This window comes from Bos grunniens, chromosome 23 (assembly GCF_055505025.1).
Source record: "Bos grunniens cultivar Pamir isolate PY7600 chromosome 23, Bosgru_T2T1.0, whole genome shotgun sequence".
In the NCBI taxonomy this organism is placed as follows: Eukaryota; Metazoa; Chordata; class Mammalia; order Artiodactyla; family Bovidae; genus Bos; species Bos grunniens.
The window spans coordinates 20,776,451-20,802,248 of NC_141187.1; the positions used below are offsets into that span (position 1 = coordinate 20,776,451).

Consider the following 25,798-nt stretch of genomic DNA (forward strand, 5'->3'; position numbering starts at 1 on the left):
CATTTCTCTTTAGGCTCCTTTAGTCTGGACCATTCCTCAGTTCTTGGCATGGACATTTTTGAAGTCCATGCCCACACCAGATATGTTATAGCATACCAGGGCACTTAAGTTTGTCTTTTATGTCATCATGATCCAATCCAGGTTAAACATCTCTAGAAGGCTGAGTATTTTAAAGTTCCTTGTACTGAAAGGAAAGCAATGCCAAATAATGTTCAAACTACTGCACAACTGCACTCATCTCACATGCTCAAAATTCTCCAAGTGAGGCTTCAATAGTATGTGAACCGAGAACTTCCAGATATTCAAGCTAGATATTCAGATATTAGAAAAGTCAGAGGAACCAGAGATCAAATTGCCAAAATCCACTGGATCATAGAAAAAGCAAAAAGAATTCCAGAAAAAACATCTGCTTCTGCTTCATTGACTACACTAAAGCCTTTGACTGTGTGGATCACAACAAACTGTGGAAAATTCTTAAGAAGATGGGAATACCAGACCACCTGACCTGCCTCCTGAGAAATCTGTATGCAGGTCAAGAAGCAACAGTTAGAACCAGACATGGAACAACAGACTGGTTCCAAATTGGGAAAGGAGTATGTCAAGGCTGTATGTTGTTACCTTGTTTATTAATTTCTATACAGAGTACATTATGCAAAATACCAGGCTGGATGAAGCACAAGCTGGAATCAAGATGGCTGGGAGAAATATCAATAACTTCAAATATGTAGATGACATCACCCTAACGGCAGAAAGCAAAGAAGAACTAAAGAGCCTCTTGATGAAAGTGAAAGAGGAGAGTGAAAAAGCTGGTTTAAAACTCAACATTCAAAAAACTAAAATCATGGAATCTGATCATATCACTTCATGGCAAAGAGATGGGGAAACAATGGAAACAGTGACAGACTTTATATTCTTGGGCTCCAAAAGCACTGCAGATAGTGACTGCAACCATGAAATTTAAAAACGCTTGCTCCTTGGAAGAAAAGTTATGACCAACCTAGACAGCATATTAAAAAGCAGAGATATTACTTTGCCAACAAAGGTCATGTATGGATGTGAGATTTGGACCATAAAGAAAGCTGAGCACCAAATAATTGATGCTTTTGAACTGTGGTGTTGGATAAGACTCTTGAGAATCCCCTGGACTGTAAAACATCAAACCAGTCAATCCTAAAGGAAATCAATCCTGAATATTCACTGGAAGCACTGATGCTGAAGCTGAAACTCCAATACTTCGGCCACCCTGATGCAAAGAACTGACTCATTAAAAAAAGACCCTGATGCTGGGAAAGACTGAAGGCAGGAGGAGAAGGGGACGACAGAGGATGAGATTGTTGGATGACATCACGGACTCGATGGACATGAGTTCGAGCAAGCTCTGGGAGTTGGTGATGGACAGAGAAGCCTGGCCTGCTGCAGTCCGTGGGGTCACAAAGAGTCAGCCATGACTGAGTGACTGAACTGACTGACTGACTGTACCAGATTTTTTTTTTATTGGAGTATAATTGCTTTACAATGTTGTGTTCATTTCTGCTATACAACAAAGTGAATCAGCTATATGTATACATACATCCCTTGCCTCCTGATCCTTTTTTCCACCCTGCCACCCCTATCCTATCCCTTTAGGTCATCACAGAGCACCAAGCTCAGCTCCCTGTGCAATACTTTTTTTTTTAAGGTCAATTCATCTCTACAGTTGCTGTTTTATCCACGTTCTATTCAGCAACCACCTACCTTAATGCAATATAGCCAGTAACTCTAAACCCTGGTTATGCATTGGAGTGATCTAGGACATACCAGATCACATGAACCAGAATTTTTGGTATTTTTAAAAGCTTTCTAGATTATTCTACTATACAGCCAGGGGTTGTTGTTTGTTTTTCCTTTGTATAGGTACTGAGGTTTCTTAGCACCTTAGAACTCACAAAATCTTCCAACTTTTCCATTCAACCCATCTTGCATCACATTTGATTAACAGAAGCCAGAGTCTTGCTTGCTGGGAGGACCTGCTGATTCCCACACTATTCCATGTCCTGATAGCTTGAATTATGCATTACCTAATGGACATAAGTGGGTACTTTAGCAACTAGCAAAACCCAAAGAGTGTTCAATTGTCTCCTTTGGAGATTCCGAAGTAGAACACTTTCTCAACATTCACAGCCAGATAATTCTTTGTTAACATGGGTCTGTCCTGTGCATTATAAGGTGTTCAGTACCACCCCCAAATTCTATCTGCTAAATAAAAAACTATCCTCTAGTCATGACAATGAAACATGTGTTTAGACATTGTTGAGTGCCCTCTGGGGAGTGGGGGTTTGCCCTGGTAGAGAACCACTGTTCTAGACCTCCCTGCATCCAGATCTTTAGTCAAACTAACATTCACACCCGTCTCCTCTTATCTAACCCCACTATGTCCTCTAAAGCCAGCCAGATCAGGGCCAGTATGGTATATATGAAGCTATAAACATTGGCTTGGTTATCAGACTGGACTGAGTTCAAATTTTTGCTCTGTCACCTACTATAGGAGACCCTTGCTCAAGGAATGTGGTCTCTCAGTCTTCTCTTCTGCAAAACGGGAATCATAAGAATAGCTCCTTCATAGAGATGTTGTGAGAATTCAATGACATAGTGTATAAATGCATCTGATGAAAAGTAACTGCTCAAAAAAGGATTGTTGAGTGAAATAGTTCAGGGCAAGTGGTAAGCGTAGTGCCTGGCACATGATAAGAACTCAGTAGACACTCCAGCTTGGTTTCATCATTCTCCTTGGTGAAGAAATTCAGGCACAATGTCGTTGAGTCTTGGTCAAGGTCACGTAGCTGGTCAGGGGTAGAACTAGATGCAGAGCCCATGCTTCAGGCTTCCCAGTGAAATGCTCTTTACCCCACATGGAGCTTTGAAAGATCAAGGACAATTCCAGGGAAGATGAAGCTCTTGGCCAGACAGCTCTGGCCAGTGCTATAATAACCAGGACTTGGCAGTACAGGTGAGGTGATTAATCATTCTAAACTGGGGAAGTCAGAACTAAGGGTGTTAACGGAGCATTTAAAGGCATATAGTCCCTCAAGTACCATCCTCTGAAAATAATTTTCTTTAAAAGGGAAATATTAGAAATGCCTTTTATCTTTTCAAGCAAAGAACTGGCATACTAGAACATGGACCGTACATAAGATATCAACCCTTAACTGTTTAAAAAAAATTTTTTTTAATTTTTTATGTGGATTTAAAAAATCTTTATTGATTACATTACAGTATCATTGCTGTTTTATGTTTTGACTTTTCGGCCTCAAGATGTGAGGGATCTTAACTCCTCAACCAGGAATCGTACCTGTACCTCTTGCATTGGAAGGCAAAGTCCCAAACACTGGACCACCAGACAAGTCCCTAAAACCTTTTAATTGGAGTATAGTTGAGGTACATTATTATATAAGTTACCTGTATACAATATAGTGATTCACAATTTTGAAAGGTTCTACTCCATTTATAGTTATTATAAAATATTATCTATGTTTCCCATGTTGTATGATATATTGTTGTAGCTCACTTTATACATAAAGTTTCTGCCTCCTAATCCCCTACCCCTTCATTGCCTTTTCTCCCTCCCTTCTCCCCACTGGTACCCACTAATCTGTCCTCCATATCTGTGAATCTGTTTCCTTTTTGTTATATTCACTAGTTTGCAACCCTTAATTTAAGTTCTTTTTAAATGTGGACCATTTTTTTAAAAGTCTTTATTGAATTTGTTACAATAATGATTCTATTTTATATTTTCCTTCAGTTTTTTGGCCACGAAGCACGTGGAATCTTAGCTCCCCAACCAAAGATCAAACCAGCACACCCTGCATTGGAAGGTGAAGTCTTAGCCACTGGACCACGAGGGAAATTCTTCTTAATTGTTAAAAGGAGCTTTGTCTATGAGGACAGAGACATAAATGTAGTGAAGACGATTACTTCAGGGTACAGGACTATGAAAAAGAGCAGGTGTCCCCTGGCACCCACTAAACATGCTATAAAGTAAAGAATGAAGGGGCTTCCCCGTCCCCGCCCCCCTTTACAGGGCTGCATTTAAACAGAGATTCTATTTCTCTTGGTTCCAACGGGGCCTGGGAGAATTACTTCTACTGCCAAGAGGCTGTAGCTCCTTATGAAATAATAGGCCAGAAAAGTTCATTCATCATAACCAGTGGGTTGACAGCTTTTGTCATCCTGTTCTTTCATCCCTTCATAAGGAAGCTGGGTATTTATTACACTGAAGGATTCTAAGGAAGGTGGCAAGCAAGAAATAAATGCCTCTAGGAGGTGTGTGCACAAGTGTACATACATGTGGTGTGTATATGTGTGTGTGCACATGTATGTGTGTGTTTCACCCAGGAACAGAGCTGCCACCTTTTCCCTACCATCAGTCGTTTTCAAGGGCAATGTTAAAACTATTCATTAATCAGCCCCATTCTAGAGCAGACATCAGCCGCCTCCCCAGAGCACAAGCCCAGGCTGTGCTAGGCTCTTGAGTTGCTGGTTGGTTGGAAGATTCCTGGGGGAAGGTCAGGCAGCTGGGGCTCGGGTTGGGAGGGGGTAAGGAGGAGCAGAAGGGCACTCAAGGACTCCAAAGCTAGTTAGGCCTGGCAGTGGGGAATTAGCTTGATATTTTAGCAGGTGTGTGCTGGCTAATACCAGCCCTGGATGCATGTCCAGCTTACAGCGCCTGCCATTACTTTATAGGCAGAGGTTTGCAAGGTCAAGAGCAGTTTCTCACGTGTGTGTCCACAGTTGGCTTGTGCATAAGAATCACTTGGCTTGTTTGCCACAAACATGGATCCCTGGAATTGCTGTCCAGGAATGTGTGCTTTCATAAGCTTCCCAAGTGATGCCTGAGCAGCTACAGGTTTTCGCCCATTTCTCAAAAAGTGTATTCAAAGGACAAGAAGATTCTGGTGCTTTAGAAAAATGTCACAGCCCTAAAACAATGAGCAGGGAGATCTAAATTATTACACCAGACAGGGAAAGCCCAGGTATGATGTAACAGCTTTCAGTTTCATCTGGCATGTGGTTGAAGAGGAACTTGAGGGAGAAAACTAAGCTAAACCTTTTATCATTTTTTTGCTTTTGGTTTATTATTTTTCTGTTTATTCTTTATTAGTGAAAATGAAAGTTGCTCAGTCATGTCCAACTCTTTGCAACCCTGTGGACTATACAGTCCATGAATTCTCCAGGCCAGAATACTGGAGTGGGTAGCCATTCCCTTCTCCAGGGGACCTTCCAACCCAGGGATTGAACGCAGGTCTCCCACATTGCAGGCAGATTCTTTTACCAGCTGAGCCACCAGGGAAGCCTAAGAATACTGGAGTGGGTAACCTATCCCTTCTCCAGCGGATCTTCCTCCACTTTATTAACTATCAGAAAAAAAGAATGAAGTAATGCCATTTGTAGCAACTTGGATGGACCTAGAGATTATCGTACTTAGTGACTGCAAGGAGATCCAACCAGTCCATCTTAAAGGAGATCAGCCCTGGGTGTTCATTGGAAGGACTGATGCTGAAGCTGAAACTCCAATACTTTGGCCACCTCATGCAAAGAGTTGACTCATTGGAAAAGACCCTGATGCTGGGAGGGACTGGGGGCAGGAGGAGAAGGGGACCACAGAGCATGAGATGGCTGGATGGCATCACCGACTCAATGGAATGAGTTTGAGTGAACTCCGGGAGTTGGTGATGGACAGGGAAGCCTGGCGTGCTGCTATTCATGGGGTTGCAAAGAGTCGGACACGACTGAGCGACTGAACTGAACTGAACTGAAGTGAGGCAGAGAAAGAAAGATAACATATGATATCACTTATATGTGGATATACAAATGAATTTATTTACAAAACAGAAATAGACTCACAGACATAGAAAATAAACTTATGGTTACCAAAGGGGAAAGGGGAGGAAGTGATAAACCAGGAATTTGGGATTAATAGATACACACTGTGCTGTGCTGTGCTGAGTCGCTCAGTCGTGTCCGACTCTTTGCAACCCCACAGACTGCAGCCTGCCAGGCTCCTCTATCCATGGGGATATTCCAGGCAAGAATACTGGAGTGGGTTGCCATGCCCTCCTCCAGGGGGTCTTTCAGAATCTACTGTATAGCACAGGGAAATGTATTCGACATCTTAAAATAACATATACATATATATTATATTATGTGTATAGCCAAATTACTTTGCTGTATACCCGAATCATTATAAATCAATTATACTTTAATTAAAAAATTAATCAGAGATATCATGTATTAGCACTTACTGCATGTTAGGCATTATTACAAAAACTTTATAAGGCATCATATTTTTAATTCTATTAATAGACTAGCAAGGTAAATATTATTGCCCCCACTTTAGAGATAAGGAGACTGAGGCTTTGAGAGGTTAAGTAACTAATTTGCCCAAGGTCACAGAATTAATAAGTAGCAGTCTTTCCCCAGAGCCTGTAATATGAACCACCATAATAATCTGCCTTCCAATATTATCTTTAATAATATCTTCTTTATTGAGTTATAAGTACACTGGAAGCACCCTGAGGCCAGGGGTCAACTCAGTCTTGTTCATGTCTATTTCTCCAGGGTCTGGCAGAATTCTGAGCTGTCCAGTCAAAAAATTTTAATTGCATAAAGGAGAAAATTTCAAGATGTGAGTTTTTTAAACAAATAATTCACATTTTCCCTAATGGCTTTCATATGCTTATCAAAAAGAAATCATTCAAATAGGCAACATGAAAACTTAGGTTACTGCTCTATTCTGGTGGCTATTGATAACTCAGGTCACAAAATATGTTGGAAAAAAAATGATGCAGTTTTAATCCTTAGGTTCCTCTGTGGAGAAGTCCTCTGTCTTCATCTGCTGAAAATGTTTGCGCTCAATTTCTAAGTTACAGCACGAAACCAAAGCTTGCTTTGTGGGCCACTGAGCTAGAGCTCCACGAAGAGCCATCTATCTTCCGATGAAATGACGGCGCCATAAGTAACTTTACACTAGGAGTTATTGATGGGCCAAAGCCTACAGCTCCATTTGGCTGAGAGCTGCCCTGAGGCTCTTCCTGGCCTTCAGGGCAAATACAGCATCACACCCTTTCCTGAAAGCCAATTCCAAGGGCAAAGACAGAGTTCTGGCTTCAAGTGAAGCCTCTCAACATGTTTTTTCCTCTCAATATTAAACATGTAAAATAAAATCTCAAGATTTTAGAAGGAAACTGAGGGGTAATTTAATCTAAACTTTAATTTCAGGAATAAGAAATGCTAATCCTGGAGCAGAGGTAATGTTCAAAATACTCAGGAACTTTTCTGTACAAGCACTACTCAAACAGGAGGGCTGGCAATAAGCCCTCCTGGATCACGTGCTTCCCTGGTGGCTCTGATGGTAAAGAATCTGCCTGCAATACAGGAGACCTGGGCTCGATCCCTGGGTCAGGAAGATCCCCTGGAGGAGAAATGGCAATCCATTTCAGTATTCTTGCCTAGAGAATTCTTCTCTGGCTCACAGGGAAATCCAGGGAATTCCAGGAAAGTAGGCAAAGAGGCCTGGCAGGGGCCTTGGGCAAAGGCTGACCACCAACTGATATAAAGGTATGTAAATAAGAGGTACAGGGAGAGGGTGTGGAGAGAAGGGAAACCTCCCACAGTGCTGGTGGGAAGGTAAATTAGTGCAGCCACTATGGAAAATAGTATGAAGGTTCCTCAAAAAACTAAAGTTAGATCCAGCTATCACATTCTTGGGCAAATATCCAGAAAAGACAAAAGAATCAGAAAAGATACAGGTACCCCAGTGTTCACAGCACCACCATTTACAATAGCCAAGACATAGAAGCAACCTAAACATCCATCAACGATGGAGGATAAAGAAGGTGTAGTACATAAATACAATGGAATATTATGCAGCTATAAAAAGAATGAAATGATGAAATTTGCAGCAACATGGACGGACCTAGAGATTATCCTACTAAGTGAAGTAAGTCACAGAGAGGATGACAAATATCATATGATATAAGTCACAAGTGGAATTTAAAATAATGACACAAATGAGTTTATTTATGAAACGGAAACAGAATCACAGATGGAGAAAACAAACTTATGGTTACAAAGGGGGAGGGGGCAATAAACTAGGAGTTTGGGATTAACAGATACACACTACTATATAAAAAATAGATAAAAAGGACCTGCTGTATAGCACAGGAAAATATTTTCTACATCTTTTAATAACCTTGTAATACTGTGATTTAGTTATATTGATTCACTTTGCTGTACACCTAAAACTAACACAACACTGAAGATCAACTATACTTTGATTAAAAACATATATTAAAAAAAAAAAAACAGGGAGGTACAGACATACCAGTGTGTACTGACTAATACTAGCCATGGCTCACAGGAAGTGTCGCTTAAACACAGGAAGTCAGAGGCAAGGTCAAAGGCCCTGGTTTTCTGAGTCCCCTCCTGAGATGCATGTGTCATCTCAAGGCCATTTTCTCTTTGTACTCACTACTTGCCTACCTCAGTGGTAGGCTGCCATGAACACAATACTTGGGTTATAGTCTGAACACCTTGGTTTTCTGTAGGCCTAGTCCACTGAGATATTTGAATCCTTTTCCCAGTTAATTATTATGATGTTTTAAAAGAATTCTTTACTCTTGTAATTTCATATAATTTTGACTATTACAAAAACATTGTGGAGTTTCAAGTGAATGGGAAAAAAGTGGGCCTTCCTAATAGCATAAGTAACATAATAATAAGGACTGAGTTCAAACCTACATTGTTAGCTACTCCTGGTTTACTCGAGAAACCTTTCTGCAGACTCAGACACTAAATTCAGGGGATGGCTGGTCACACTGCAGATGCCAGGTGAATTAGAAAAAAAATGGGGAAATGAGGCTTGTATATATTTTTTAAATTGTTAACTAAATAATAACATTCAATTATTTAAATTTAATAATTATTAATCAGTCAACAATTACATAATAACCTTTAAATTTAATAAAATTTAATTTAATAACCTTTAGATTTAATTTTAATTAAATTTAAAAATTAAATTTAATAATTTAATACTTCTTCAGCGTATCCTTTTTAAAAAAAAAAAAACAATTAAGGAATAGCTTGAACTATAAGTAACTTTAAAGGATAAAGGGATAGAATTAATATGAACAGGAGCTGTGAATCTGTCCCTTCTTACTGATGGTGGTACAGGGTTAAGAACTCTAAATACCACCTCTTCATCTCCTCCTGAGTTTCTGCCAAATATCTGGAAACAAAAAGAGATCAGAAGATCACCATTAAGATATCAGTGAGGCAGGACTTCCCTGGTGATCTAGTGGTTAAGACTCTGCACTTCCAGTACAGGGGCTGAGGGTTCATTACCTGGCTAGGGAACTTAAGATCCCACGTGCTGCATGGCACAGCCAGGAAAAAAGAAAAAGATGTAAGTTATTAGTGCGTGTGTGTGCGCAGGTGCTCACACATGTCGGGTGGGGCTGGGGTGAGCAGAGTTTAGCTGTGGTCTGTGCAGGAAAGATCTGGAATCTGAAATAACCACAACTGTATTTGGAAGGAGCTGCCGATAAGCCTTTTGATCATAAGTAGCCTCAGGCCAAAGTTACTGCCATAACCCAGAGGATTTTTGACTTCAACTTGGAATTCTCTAGGGAGAGTTGAAACAGGTGCTTGATCAAAGCTTGGAAGTACGAAGAAGGAGGGTTGGATTAACCACAGTTGCTGCTTTAGAAACGAAAGTGTGAAAGACATACATGTTATTTATTTATAATAAATGTTGGGATATTTAGTTGAAAGGCTTAAGAACCCAAAGGTGGGCATTAGGCCAGGATAAAGCTATTGAGTCCTGGCATTGTGGGCATTGCTACCATGATGCCAAGAACAGAGAGGAGAGAACACAGGCCATAGTGGTAAATGATCCAGCCCAGTGAAGCCACTCCAACTCTTCCTCCTGGCCCAGAAGGGAGAGAGAATGTCACAGATGTCTAGAAGGAAAGTGATCTGCAAACAGGGGCTTCAAAATTGGTAAAGGGAATGAAAAGAACTAATTTCAATAACATTCAATAGACCAGAATTCATAGGTATGGCCACATCAGACACTTGGCAAAGGAGAATCTGGCATTTGAGTTCTGACCACTGCTGAATGACCCTGAGGCTCTAGGACATGGAGCAACTGAAATTTTGCTGAGGGAGGAGCCCGAGTCATGAGTGATGCAAGGCTGAGGTGCATGGCTGAGGCTGAATGAGCCATCTAGGTAGGGAGCTGGCGGCCAAGTGACATCTATACCCCACATCATTTCATTGTTAGCTACTCCTGGTTTACTGTATTCCTGGAACTCTGTCTTAGAAGAGCTGATGAAATGATTCTTCACTGCAGTTTATTTGGGAAAAACAATATGCTGTTTCAATCTTCATGAATTAGGGGATCTGAGAAAGTATTAAATACCCACCCTTTATGATGCATCCTTTGTAAAAACAACATAGATTCTTTCAATCCTCATTAATTTTCAGTTATCTGTTCCTATTGGAATCAAATACTTTAAAAAGCAAGTGGGGTGGGAGGAAGGGAAGAAGGAGTGAGAAAATGAGAAGAAATGAGTGTGTCTTCATCACGCTGAGTTACAAAGTGGTGTGAGGTAGGGATCAACATGGGGCCATTGATGGAAGGACAGCTGTGAACAGAGCCAGTGGAACCTGGGGCCTCTAGCTTTGGAGATCTTCCCCTCCAGGCACCACAGGGCTTTGACTTCAACTCTGACTTGAAAGCTCAGAGTTGTGGGTGCTTCAAGAGGGAAACTAAACAATAGGTTGTCTCTTTTTCCTGATCACTAAAAACAGTTCACAAAAAATGCACCTTATCTTTTTTAGCGCCATCTGCTCGCGGCGCCGCCTCCTGCTCCTCCCGCCGCCGCCCTGAGTCACTGCCTGCGCAGCTCGGGCCGCTGGGCTTCCCGCGCTCGCCACCGATATTTGGCATTTGTACAACATGGCAGACATCGACAACAAAGAACAGTCTGAACTTGATCAAGATTTGGATGATGTTGAAGAAGTAGAAGAAGAAGAAACTGGTGGAGAAACAAAAATCAAAGCGCGTCAGCTGACTGTTCAGATGATGCAAAATCCTCAGATTCTTGCAGCCCTTCAAGAAAGACTTGATGGTCTGGTAGAAGCACCAACAGGATACATTGAAAGCTTGCCTAGGGTAGTTAAAAGACGAGTGAATGCTCTCAAAAACCTTCAAGTTAAATGTGCACAGATAGAAGCCAAATTCTATGAGGAAGTTCATGATCTTGAAAGAAAGTATGCTGTTCTTTATCAGCCTCTGTTTGATAAGCGATTTGAGATCATTAATGCCATTTATGAACCTACAGAAGAAGAGTGTGAATGGAAACCAGATGAGGAAGATGAAATTTCGGAGGAGCTAAAAGAAAAGGCCAAGGTTGAAGATGAGAAAAAGGATGAAGAAAAAGAAGATCCCAAGGGAATTCCTGAGTTTTGGTTGACCGTTTTTAAGAATGTTGACTTGCTCAATGATATGGTTCAGGAACATGATGAGCCTATTCTGAAGCACTTGAAAGATATTAAAGTGAAGTTCTCAGATGCTGGTCAGCCTATGAGTTTTGTCTTAGAATTTCACTTTGAACCCAATGAATATTTCACAAATGAAGTGTTGACAAAGACATATAGGATGAGGTCAGAACCAGATGATTCTGATCCCTTTTCTTTTGATGGACCAGAAATTATGGGTTGTACAGGGTGCCAGATAGATTGGAAAAAAGGGAAGCATGTCACTTTGAAAACGATTAAGAAGAAGCAGAAACACAAGGGACGTGGGACAGTTTGTACTGTGACCAAAACAGTTTCTAATGACTCTTTCTTTAATTTTTTTGCCCCTCCTAAAGTTCCTGAGAGTGGAGATCTGGATGATGATTCTGAAGCTATCCTCGCTGCAGACTTTGAAATTGGTCACTTTTTACGTGAGCGTATAATCCCAAGATCAGTGTTATACTTTACTGGAGAAGCTACTGAAGACGATGACGATGATTATGATGAAGAAGGTGAAGAAGCGGATGAGGTAATGTTTACCAAATGAGCAAATAATTCTCTGTTTAACACATTGAGAAGCAATTGAGTGACTTATGTATTCCATTGGTATATTAATTATTCCATGATATGGGATAAAAACGTTTTTTTTTTGGAAAAACGTGGTTTTAGAATTCTACATCCAAGCAATGTATGTATGAGGTTTCAATAAATAAACTGCAAAACTCAGAAAAAAAAATGCACCTTAAATTGTTTTCCCCATAGGCAAGGTCACCTTTACTTAGAACGAATCATTCCATTTCATAACCACAAATGTTCTGCGATTCTGTAGCCTTACTTTCCTAGAACTCCTGTCATCAATGTCTTTCAAGGACACACCTGTCCCTGGCTTTGCTGTGCCCTGCATGCATGCTAAGTCACTTCAGTCGTGTCCTATTCTTTGCGACCCTGTGGAGGCGCCCCATGCATGCCTAAAAAGGAACCCTTCTTACATGGTGGCATATGCATTTGCTTTATCTACTAGGAATCACTAGTGAATAGGGAGGGAATGTGTAGTGATGAAGGGTTGTTTTAGGCAGACAGACTAGTATTTCCAAAGATTCAGAGGCATGAATGTGCAGACAGTATTCAGCACAAATAGCTCTTATCTTTCCTATGTTTTTTTGCCTAAAATTTCTTACACTCAAAAACTGGAATTAAAAGACTTAAAATGCAAATGCCTCCTGGAACTGCCCCATCAACAATCCTATTATACGAAATTGTGATAAGTCCATCAGGCAACTGGTATAATGCCAACCCAGTTCTTTCCTGTTCTGTTGGGGAGAGAAGATAAAAGGGTAGTGCCTCAAAGCTACCAAGAAGTGAGGTTATAGACATTGACAAACTTGGCTGACTCTGTACTTGAAAGATTGGTCTATCTCCAAATCATTAACCAAACTGATCAAGTGAATTATAGGCATGCAATTATTATTTCAATTTTCCCCAAGACAAATGCACTTAAAAACTGAATCTTGGTTCCCCCATATAATTAATTGATTTAGGGTTGTTCTCATTATGCTATCCTTTTGATAGTTTCTTGGGAATGACTGGTTTTATGGTCTTATCTAAATTGCAAAGCAAAATTTTGTCAGTTTCCCTTTTAGACCTTTAGTTATTATTTTTTATTTTAGCATGTAATTTAATTGAATTTCAAATGGTCTAAAATGATACAGAAGGATTCTTAGATAATAGAAAGCTGTAGTCCGAATATTTCTGCCTCCCTCCCAACTCCCAAATTCATATTTTTAAACCTAATGCCCAATGTGATGGATTAGGAAGTGGAGCCTTTGGGAGGTGATTAGAGAAACGGCCTTTTGATTTACATGTCTATCTCTTATGAGTTTGCTTAAGATGTATGCAGTCCAAATAGGCTGAACCATTCACGGAATATTGACAATACCAGATTCCTGAGTCAAAAAAATGTTGGAGGGCCATTTGTATGAATGCAATAAAGACTTCAACAAAATGTAACCTGGGGATACCTCTGGTTGCTTTCTCTGATAGCATATTTTGGGATCACATGTCCCCTTCTCACTGAAAAAATAATTACATAGGCAGAGGGTTTAATTAATCCTCAGTGGATCTCATCTGACTAAATATACCTAATAAACAAATAGATGCTTGTTTTTCTTTCCTTTCCTAAGATTGCATTTATTCAATACACAACTCTTTGTAGTTAATTGAATTTCATAATTTATTACAGTTAGTTATATAAGTTATGTTATATAATTTATATGAATTCTATAATACACATTATAACATATAAGTAACAGTCATGTGCGACTCTTTGCGACCCCAGACTGTAGCCCGCCAGGCTCCTCTGTCCATGGACTTCTCCAGGCAAGAAATCTGGAGTGGGTTGCCACTTCCTTCTCCAGGGGATCTTCCCTACCCAGGGGTTGAACCCAAGTTTTCCTGCATTGTAGACAGATTGTTTTACCGTCTGAGTGAGCAGGAAAGCCTTTAGCTTATATATAATAGTATATAATTATGCAAAGTCGCTCAGTCGTGTCCGACTCTTTGCGACCCCATGGACTGTAGCCTACCAGGCTCCTCCCTCCATGGGATTCTCCAGGCAAGAATACTGGAGTGGGTTGCCATTTCCTTCTCCAGGGGACCTTCCCGACCCAGGGATCGAAGCCGGGTCTCCTGCATTCCAGGCAGACGCTTTAACCGCCGAGCCACCAGGGAAGCCCCATATAATTATGAACGATCATCTCATACAATAAGTTAAAAAAAATGCATCTCCTATAAATCTTCCCTACTCTCAGCTTCTGCTTTTAATAGGTAACCAATCACATAGAGAAGATGCAAAGCCAGGCCCTGAAGGGGTCAAATCCTGTCTACTTCCCTCATGCTCTGATGTACTCACCACAAGTACTCTAAATTCCTTCTTCATTTTCTTTCCCTACAGTGAAAACTCTCCAAAGATTTTTTTCTTATTTTTGAACTCTCTTCAAGAGAACTTTGAAAAAAAAAAAAAAGAGAACTTTGTGATAAAGCCTCAGTGCTACTTGTACTGTCCCTTTATTATGTTCCAAGGCCCTGCTCCTGAACTTGTGTGACTCTGCAGAGCTGGCACCCTCTCGCTGCATCAGGCACCCCGCTGGTGCAGCCAATTTTGCAAGAAAGAATTTCAGTGCAAAGGTTCTGCAGACACTGATTGGCTCAGTGTGGGCTCTGCCAGGCCTCGGAGATGAGAAGAGGCAGCCTCCTGTCACCTGAGAGGGAATGAAGAAGAATGAGGCTACTCTCAGAAAGGGAATAATCAGAGTCCACCTCCCTCGCCGCAGAATGGTGAAAGGGTGGGGGCGGTTAGTGAATCAGCTCCTGTCTTTTACTTCTCATAGAAGGTAGGTGTGCTAACCAACCCAAAGTCTGAATTCTTACTGACAGTCCAGACAGGAAGATTCAACCAAACCCAAAATCATGCTGAGGACAAATGCTAAGAAGTGCTAGGATCTCCCATCAACAGATGTATAGAACACATTGTTCTCACATTCACAAGATCAGTGATTCTTTGAACCAAAGGATCCATAGATATATATTAGGTTAGTGCAAACACAATTGTGGCTTTGAACCATGAATTTTAAATCATTACAACTAGGCTCAAACACATCTTTATTAATGAAATTAGGAACCATTACAATCAACACATTTTTTTTTTTTTTTTGCCAATGAGAAATAAGCTTGGTTATTCCTGTAGTGTAAAAACCTGGGCCTTGGGATTTGATGAACTCTTGGAAAGCATCTTCTGCCTCATGCTGGTTGTGGAAGCGTTTCACCTGCAAAAAGTGGTTGAGATGCTTGAAGAAGTGGTAGTCAGGTGGTGAGCGCTCAGGTGAATATGGCAGATGAGGCAAAACGTTGTAGCCCAATTCGTTCCATTTTTGAAGCATTGGTTGTATGACGTGAGGTGGGGTGCTGTCGTGCAGAAGAACTGGGCCCTTTCTGTTGACCAATGCCAGCTGCAGGGGTTGCCGTTTTCAGCACCTCTCATTGATTTGCTGAGCATACATCTCAGATGTAACGGTTTTAGCAGGATTCAGAAAGCTTTAGTGGGTCAGACTGACAGCAGACCATCAAACAGTGACCATGACCTTATTGTGGTGCACGTTTGGCTTTGGGAAGTGCTCTGGAGCTTCTCAGCCCAATCACTGAGCTGAGGGTTTCTGGTTGTCGTATAAATTCAATTTTCATTGCACGTCACAATGCAATTGAGAAATGGTTGTGTAGAATAAGAGAAGACATTTCAAAATGAAGATTTTTTTTTTTTGATTTGTGGTCAGCTCGTGAGGCACCCACTTATCATGCTTTTCCACCTTTTCAATTTTCTTCAAATGCTGAAAGACTGCAGAATGGTGGATGTTGATTTCTTTAGCAACTTGTGTAGTTGTAAGAGGATCAGCTTCGATGATTACTCTCAATTGGTCATTGTCAACTTCAAATGGCTGGCCACTGTGCTCTTCATCTTCAAGGCTCTTGCCTCTTTTGCAAATTTCTTGCACCACTGCACTGTACATTCATTAGCAGTTTCTGGGACAAATGCATTGCTGATATTGCGAGTTGTCTCTGCTGCTTTAGAACTCATTTTGAACTTGAATCAGAAAATCACTCAAATTTGCTTTTTGTCTAATATCATTTATGCAGACTAAAATCAATATAAAATACACAGCAAGTAATAAATCATTAGCAAAACATATAAAGCAAGAAATGCACACTAAACTGATTATAACATAACCACATTTATCTAAGAATGAATCCCGATATCAAATAGCAAATTTCAGCAGTGCAAAAGAGCAATTACTTTTGCACCAACCTAACACACACAAGGAAAAATTCCCAAGGATCTCTAATGTTGATTTCAATCATTTTTATTTTAGTGTGATTTAAATATGTATGGTTGCAGAATTGGGTATAAACACCTTATTCTTTTAAGACTTTATGGAATTTGTTACATTTTTGCTTATTTGTTTATGTTCTGTTTTTTTGGCTGGGAAGCGTGTGGGATCTTAGTTCCCAGGACAGAGATGGAACACACACCCCCCCTCACAGGAAGGCAAACTTTCGACCACTGGCCCATCAGAGGATTTCCCAAACACCTTATTCTTAAAGCTGTTATAAAAACTATTTCTAAAAACATACAGATATTCACATTGGACACAAATTACAAAAGCAGTATAGTTCAAATTAGCAGTGTTTCACAGCCCTGTCCCTTCTACAGCACTGTGCCAGGGTGGCACACCATAGACATCCTATCCTGAGAATGCAGCTTTGCTTCTTTTCTTGTATGAAAATTTGAGCAACTAAAAGCCTTCTTTCCTCTCCCACTTTTTATGGATTAAATCCTACATGTTACTCTTTTCTCCTAAAACAAAAGCAGTATTGCCTTCTATCTACCTGATTTTTCACATCTGTACAATGGAGATAAGTAAACAGGACCTATCCACATCAGCCAACTGAGAGGATCAAATGAACCAATAAATACACGAGTTCTTACAACAGTGTCCAGTACACCATAAATACTCAGTTATTGTTATTTATTATTATTACTATAAACATAATTAAGAAAAATATAAACATGGAAACTGAAAGACAGCTTTAATAGTTAATTGATTACAAAGTGATCAAACCAATGATCAAGAATCTACTAATATTTTTATCTTATATAGGAATATAAACTAATTAAAACTTTATATTGGATATAGAAGGCAAATGGATAAGAGGGCAGCAGAAGATGTGATGGTTGGATAGTATCATTGATTCAATGGACATGAGCTTAGGCAAACTCTGGAAGATGGTGAGGGACAGGGAGGCCTGGCATGCTGCAGTCCATGGGGTTGCAAAGAGTCAGACATGAGTTAGTGACTGAGGAACAACCAAAAAATAGAGAAAGCTCTAGGACAATTAGCAAAATTTTTTAAAAGGAGATTAAAGGAAGCCAAGAGTTGAGATAAAAGTGAAATGATAAAAAATGCTCAACTAATTCAAAAGCAGTCAGGAGAAGAGGAAAAGGGGAGTAAAAACAGGTGGAACAAACAGAAAACAATGAGAAACATAGCAGACTTTAATCCAATCATACCAATAATTGCATTAAATGTAAATGATCTAAAAAACAAATTAAAATAAAAAGATTATTAGACTGATTAAAAAAGCAACACCCAAGTATCTGCCATTGACAAAAAGTCCATTTTACACATAATGGCATATATAGGTTTAAGGCCAAAGAATGGAAAAAGATATAATGTGCAAACACTAATAAAAACAGCTGGAGTGGCTATATTAAAGTTTTATTATCATGGAAATGAGTACATAAAAATTTTAAATATATAATAATTGCATTCATATCTAAACTTCTTATCTCTTTCTCTAATGCTTTATCTCTCTATTGAAGAACTCACGGTTAAGTTCTATGAAAAAAAGACTAAGAAATAAAACAATTAATCTTACTTAATACTTTGCTTCATATACTCTATAGCTACTATATCAAATTTATTAACATCTTTTTATTTTACTCTTTGAAAGAATATGTTATAGCACTTATTTCTTTGGATGGAGCTCAAATAGAATAATTGTGAATAGAAATGCTAGACTGAAAGCTATAAATGAATTCTAACTAGCTGGAAAAAATTTGGATTCCTGTCACTGATTAGGCACATATTTCACTATTAAATGACCACACTCTAAAGACTTCATTTAGCTAAAACAAGAAACTAAAATAGGATCCTATTTTCAGAATCTGCCAGCTAGTGCTACGCCTTAATTAAAACAAAACAAGACAAAATAGATAGCTATCCAAACTAAGATTTCAGCAACTAAAGGAACAACAAGCCTCTATTATCATTAAAAAAAAATCAGAAGTGCCCAAAAAAGAAAAAGACAAAACAAAAAACCTGGCGTGGGAAAGACGAAACATCTTGTCCCACAATGAAAATCTGGGCCATATTCCTTTCTTGTAGGAGGAAATGCGAATTTCCACACCAGTGTTAAAATAGAGTAGGTGTAGATGAAGGGAAATATTTATCAACATGTAGTTAACACCACTGGTTTTAAAAGACAGAGATATAGAGATGTCTCAGCAAGAACAGATTAAGCACATTCTGCTACCATAGAAGATGACAGGATTCAATAACTGAGAAAGTCCCTTATTCACTCTGGGTCTCACTGTCTGCATCTGTAGAATGAGGCCTAAGCCCTTTTAGAATGGCTGTGGGACTGCAAAAATACACGGGATGGGCCTCCAGGTGGCCATGCCTGTGATCAGGGACTTTGGCCAGACGTGAATGATTCAGGGTAGATGCTGTATCCCCCAAGCTGGGATAATTAGATCTTCTCTAGCATTTGACATTTCACAACCCATTTAATGCACTGATTCATTCATTCCTTCACTCATTCATTCATTCAACAAGTATCTACCAAGTGCCTATTAAGGGCACTGTTTTAGTCTCTGTCAAACAAGACTTATAGAGATGTTATCCTCTTAGAGATTGCATTCTATCAGGAGATAACAAACAGCAAACATACAAATAAGGAAATATTTTATCCTATGTAATGGCGAAAATATAACAATGGTTATATTGTGACAAGGAGTGACTGAGTAAAGGAGCGGCTACTGCAAGTTGGATGGTGAGAAAAGCTTCTCTGGGGAGGTGATAAAAAGGAACCAATCACGCAGAAAATCTAGGGAGGATCTCAGTGGAAATCTCAGTGGAAACAGAAAGAAGACCAGTGTGGCATAATGAATAAGGGAGTGAGCAAGTAGAGATCCTATAGAGAAATTAAAGCATGCAGGGCCTTGGAGCCCCTGGGAATGCATTTGTGACGTATTCCAAGTGCAGCAGGGAGCCCCTGCAAGGTTCTGTGCACAGATAGAGTCACATGACCCAGCTTGTGATTTGAAAAGATCTCTCAGGCTGAGGGATCTAAAGACAGGGGTAAAGACTGGATTACAGGAGAGCAAGAGTGGAAGCAAGAGACCTGTTAGGAAATGACTCCAATGTTCAGAGGAAGGTGATGGGACTAAGGTTACACCATAAGAGTAGGAAATGGAGTTGGAGGTGCAACTAATAGAATTTGCTGGGAACCGTCCTGGTGGTCCGGTGGTTAAGAGTTCGCCTTCAAGCATAGGGGGTACAGGTTAGATCCCTGGCTGGAGAGCTAAAATTCCACATGTCTGGTGTCCAAAAACACAAAACATAAAACAGAAACCATACTGTAACAAATTCAATAAAGACTTTATCTTCCCGACCCAGGATTGAACCCAGGTCTCCTGCATTGGAGGCAGACGCTTTAACCTCTGAGCCACCAGGGAAGCCCTTAAGTAAGTAAGTAAACATTGAAAAAAAGAATGTGTTGATATGGAAGGTATGGGAAGAAAAGAGTCAAGGAAGACTGCTATGCTTGTGGCCAAAATGACTGGATGGCCGATAGCACAATTTCCTGAAAAGGGAAGGCTGTTGGAGGAGCAGGTCTGAGGGGCAAAAGCCTAGACTCCTCCTTTGGCCCGGTTAAGTATGAATGCTGTATTAGATACTGAATGATGCTTTGGGTCCTGACGTTGGCGACGTCAGAGCCGAGTGACATTAATTGTGGATCGTGTCCAAGAAAAGCCCTACAGACCCTGGCGCCCACCGGTGGTCCCGATTCCTGCTATCCTACTTACTGTCTTCTTGTTTAGCTTTTCCTGGGATTGCGTAAGATGTTCCTGCATCCTTTCAATCAGTTGCCCTTTTGCTTAAGCCATCTCTTCAGCAACTATTGTTTGCAACCTGCAAGGACCTTTGCCAATCCTTGGTGTTAACAAGATCATTTCTAAGGTTCTTTCATGTTTCACTACTTTATGGAATTTAAAACCTATTTTATAATGAAACATGGTGTCAACTGAAACTTAGGCATTGATGGTGGGCACAGCAGGCACTAGCTACAATAAGCATAGTGGCTACATTTATGGAATGCAGCTATGAGAGGGGCAGGTATTAAGAGTTCCGACATACTTTATTTCATCGAAACCTGACAACAACAACTCTGAACTGGTGGTGACTACCCTGTTGTAAAATAAGATGAGAAAAAATGAGGCTCAGGGGTATACATGACCTGTCTAAGGTCATGGAGACTGTAAGTGTTCAAGCTGGGTTTCAAAACCAGGTGAGGTTGACTGGTGACATGTGACACTGACCACTGCTCTGTACTGCAGGAAGGAGGTTTTTTTTTTTTCTTTTCTTGCCATGATTAGAGATGATGAAAGTGGGAGATAAAACACATGATCCTATGATGGTGGTACAGGAACCGTAGCAACCAACTGGCTGATTCACTGCAGGGGTGGTGATTATGAAAACTTGCATGCTAGAGTTTCAAATAAAATGTGTAGACTTCCATGCCCTATCCCCTCTTCACCTGCTGTTGCTGTTGCTAAGTCGCTTCAGTCGTGTCCGACTCTGTGCGACCCCATAGACGGCAGCCCACCAGGCTCTGCCATCCCTGGGATTTTCCAGGCAAGAACACGGCAGTGGGTCCGTATAATTCATCAGAGCAGAGCCAACACAAGACATGTGGGTATGCTAAGTCACTTCAGTTGTTTTCAGCTCTTTGCGACCCTACGACTGTAGCCTGCCAGGCCCCTCTGTCCACGGGATTCTCCAGGAAAGAATACTGGAGTGGGTTGCCGTGCCCTCCTCCAGGGGATCTTCTCAATCCAGGGATCAAACCCACTCCTCACACATCTCCTGCATTGGCAGGCAGTTCTTTACCACTAGTGCCCTCTGGGAAGCCCCTCAACACAAGACATGTATCTTCATCTGGGCCTTAGGTGAGAGGCAGTCACTGAAATCACGTTACTTAGGAGGACACAAGGTATCCTCGAAAGTTAGCCATTTTGGAGATCGAGAAACTAAGGCCTAAAGAGGTTACTTTTAAGGATTATATGGCTAATTAGTAAAGATTCAAATCTGAAGATCTGGTTTCTTGAATCTATACCTTATCCAATAATTTCCAATTCATTGTGGTGCTCTCTCCGTTTCCATTGAACAATGAGCTCTTGGAGACTTTCCTGGCAAACAGCGTCATAAATTTTCTGTTCTCAACCTTGCCCCTTCTTAATTTATTTTTATTGAGGTGTAATATACATACAGGCTTCCCTTTTGGCTCAGCGGTAAAGAATCCACTACCAATGCAGGAGACGTGGGTTCAATTACTGGGTTGGGAAGATCCCCAAGGGAAGGAAATGACAACCCACTCCAGTGTTCTTGCCTGGAGAATTCCATGGACAGAGAAGCCTTGCAGGCTACAGTCCATGGGGTTCCAAAGAATTAGACACGACTGAGAAACTAAACAACAATCTATATATATAAAATGCACAATGTTAAGTGTCCAGTTCAGTTAATTTTTATAATTTAATCACCATCAATATAACAATCATTCAGCTCCATATATAGAATGTTCTCAGCACCTTAGCATTGTGTAACTATATTTAAACTTATTCATCCATTCTCCAGGGTGAACATTTGGGTATTTTCTCCCTTTGGGACCTTTATGAATAATGCTGATAGAAACATTCTTGTGCATGTTTTCCAGTGAACATAGGCACTCATTTCTCTTGGGAAGTAGAATTACTAGATCATCGGGGAGACATATATTTAGTTCTGGAAGACACTGCAGTTTCCCAGAGCACTGTAATAATCTGTCCACCAGCAGCGTATGAGAGTTCCAGCTGATCCACATTCTTGCCAACCCTTGGCATTGACCACGGTTTTGCTTATAGCCACTCCATTGGCTGTGTAACGGTATCTCATGGTGGTTTTAATTTGCATTTCCCTGAAGAATCATCTTTCTGGATATCTTCTTTTTTGAAATGTCTATTCAGGTGTTTTGCAGATTTTAATTGGGGTTGTTTGTCTTTCTCTTATTGATATCTAGGATGTCTTGATATATGTTGGAATTGGGTTCTTTGTCAGATGTGCTAAGTCATTTCAGTCATGTCTGACTCTTTGTGACTCTATGGACTGTAGCCTGCCAGGGATCCTTTGTCCATGGGATTCTCCAGGCAAAAATACTGGAGTGGGTTGCCATGCCCTCCTCCAGGGGATCTTCCTGACCCAGGAGTAAAACTCAGATCTCTTATGTCTCCTGTACTGGCAGGCGGGTCCTTTACCACTTGCGTCACTGGGAAGCCCCTGTTAGACGTATGGATGGTGAGTATCTTCTCTCAATCTATGGCTTGCCTTTTTATTCTCTGAATGGTGTCTTTTGAAAAACAATGAGTTTTCAGCTTTTAGTAGTTCAATATATCCATCTTTAACTAATTATGGTTAGTGCTTTTTGTGTCTTATTGAGGAATCTTTGTCTACTTCAAATCTTGCCTCTTGAAACTCTGGAAGCTTGGAAGCCATTAAAAGTTGTGTACTTGACAGGTTTGGAAAAATGAGGATGATTAAACCTTTTTTTTTTTTTCAGGCACAGGTAAGGAAATGTGAAATGTGTTAAGAGGTCAAAAGGGAAGAAGCACAAGGGTGCCAGAGTGGGTGGAAATTTACAGGATCCTTTAGCAGTGCGTGGTGGGGAAGCAGTGATTAAGGGCTTATAATTGGAGTTGGTGAGGGGAGTTTTTCTTGGGAGAAAATGTCAGTAGCAGCCATCAAAGAAATCTGATGTATATCAAACGTTTTACTGATACCATCCCTATGCTTTTGCTACAAGCAGTAGTCACCTGAGCAGGTTTAGCATAGGGATCCCAGCAGAGTCCTGCACAAATGGATGGTATGCAAACAACTGTGGGCCTTTCCTGGCACAAGGTGGACGATAACGAGTTAAAGAGTCCAAAGCATCCGGTGCTCTTATTGGGTACTTCTGAGCCTTGAGAACCCCATGAACAGTATGAAAAGGCAAAATGATAGGATACTGAAGGAGGAACTCCCCAGGTCAGTAGGTGCCCAATATGCTACTGCAGATCAGTGGAGAAATAACTCCAGAAAGAATAAAGGGATGGAGCCAAAGCAAAAACAATACCCAGTTGTGGATGTGACTGGTGATAGAAGCAAGGTCTGATGTTATGAAGAGCAATATTGCATAGGAACCTGGAATGACCAACCTAGATAGCATATTAAAAAGCAGAGACATTACTTTGCCAACAAAGGTCCGTCTAGTCAAGGCTATGGTTTTTCCAGTAGTCATGTATGGATGTGAGAGTTGGACTGTGAAGAAAGCTGAGCGCGGAAGAATTGATGCTTTTGAACTGTGGTGTTGGAGAAGACTCTTGCGAGTCCCATGGACTGCAAGAAGATCCAACCAGTCCATTCTAAAGGACATCAGTCCTGGGTGTTCTTTGGAAGGAATGATGCTAAAGCTGAAACTCCAGTACTTTGGCCACCTCATGCAAAGAGTTGACTCATTGGAAAAGACTCTGATGCTGGGAGGGATTGGGGGCAGGAGAAGAAGGGGATGACAGAGGATGAGATGGCTGGATGGCATCACAGACTTGATGGATGTGAGTTTGGGCGAACTCCGGGAGTTGGTGATGGACAGGGAGGCCTGGCAGGCTGCAATTAATGGGGTCGCAAAGAGTCGGACACGACTGAATGACTGAACTGAACTGAACTGAACTGAAGTGCCTTGCTTCTGATTGGTTGGTGGTGAGGCAACAGGGTGGTGCTCCAGGATTTTTGTGTGGGAATAATCATTCTCTGCCTGGGTGGGGCACCGTGATTCCTGGAGAAGAACTCAGGGGTATCACATGTCTATTACTTAAGGAGGAACCAGGACTCGTCCCAAGGCTGCACTATTGTTTCTTGACTGTTCCTCCTTTGTTTCTGCATTTCCTCCCTTCCTTGATGAGCAACTGATTGAATCTGCCCTTTGGAACTCAGGGAAGGCCAAGGAGGCTGAATGAAGCCTATTTCCGGCAAACAAGAAAGAAGGCAGGTGATGGACACAGAAAGGATTTGTATCCAGGAGTGTTCCACAGGACGCTACTTGGGTTTCAGTGGGACCCTACTTGGGTTTCATTGAAACCCTACTTGGGTCTCATGTTGGGAAAGATTGAAGGCAAAAGGAGAAGAGGGCAGCACAGAATGAGATGGTTAGATATCAATGGACATGAATCTGAGCAAAGTCCAGGAGATAGTGGAGGACAGGGAAACCTGACGTGCTGCAATCCATGGGACACAACTTAGTGACTGACCAGCAACAACAAGCACTGGTAAATCTGGACCTTACTGTCTCCAGATTTACTCCAGAAAGGAGATTTTGTATAAAGGATGACTTGGTTATCAATCATGATGAAGATATACTGTCCCTTGTTTTGTTTGCTGGTGTTTAGTATGACACCTCTTACTCCACCTCCTGTTGCAGTGATCAGTTTTGTGTGGGTTCTGACCAGCTTCACGCAGTTTGCAACCTGAGGACCTTGCTTCACCTCAGTGTCTGTCTCTCTCCATCTGAAGCTCCTCAGCTGACACAGAGGCAGGCACCCCAAGAACCTGCTTGGTATTCATGCATATATAGCCCTAAAGGTAGGGGAGGTAATAATCTTTGGAGAGAAACTTTGGCCCGTGGTTGCTGGAAGCCAGTAGGTAGAGGCTTCTCCTCTTTCCCTGGACAGAAATTTCTGTATTGTATTTCATATAGTGGCTCGAGCTTTCCATGGAATCCAGCAACCTGTAGCCATTACTGGGGCTGGGCTCCGTGACCCATCTCTGCAGTGGCTCCTCCTCCTTCCCTGCCTCCCTCCACCTGCCTCTGTTAGGGGAAGCACACTGACTGAGACCACCCACCCTGGCTGGGCACCACAGCAAACCATCTGCATGAGTTATTTCATGACAGGAGGTCCGGGTAAGGAACATGGAACTAATAAGCCACCACCAACTGGAAGGTTCGGGAAAGGTCAAAAGGAAATGCCACCTGTCCTTCTACCTCCCAGAATCTTGCTGGCACTCATCCTGGCTTAGCAATGAGTGCCCCACCAGGAAGGACCCTGAGTCAGAGTCATTGGCCAGAGGACACCGGGAAACAAATCCCATCACCATAAAACCTGAGACTGAGAGCCACGTGGCAGAGCAGTTCTCCTGGGTTCCCTTACCTGACTGCTCTCCACCTAGGCAGCCCTTCCCAATAAATTCTCTTGCTTTGTCAGGTCATGTGTCGCCTCAGACAATTGATTTCCAATTGTTAGATAAAAGTCCACTCTCGGGCCCTAGAAGGGATCCCTCTTCCTGCA

At 41.2% G+C, this 25,798-nt stretch overlaps 1 protein-coding gene and 1 pseudogene across 4 annotated transcripts in view; one reads left to right on the forward strand and one right to left on the reverse strand.

Moving 5' to 3' along the window:
* RCAN2 (regulator of calcineurin 2) overlaps positions 1–25,798 on the reverse strand; it is a 284,585-nt gene that overhangs the window by 52,443 nt on the left and 206,344 nt on the right. The gene's annotated exons all lie outside the window — the stretch shown is intronic.
* On the forward strand, positions 10,875–12,292 carry LOC147346895 (nucleosome assembly protein 1-like 1 pseudogene; annotated as a pseudogene). Its single transcript, XR_015153263.1, has one exon. The product of XR_015153263.1 is annotated as a nucleosome assembly protein 1-like 1 pseudogene (transcript).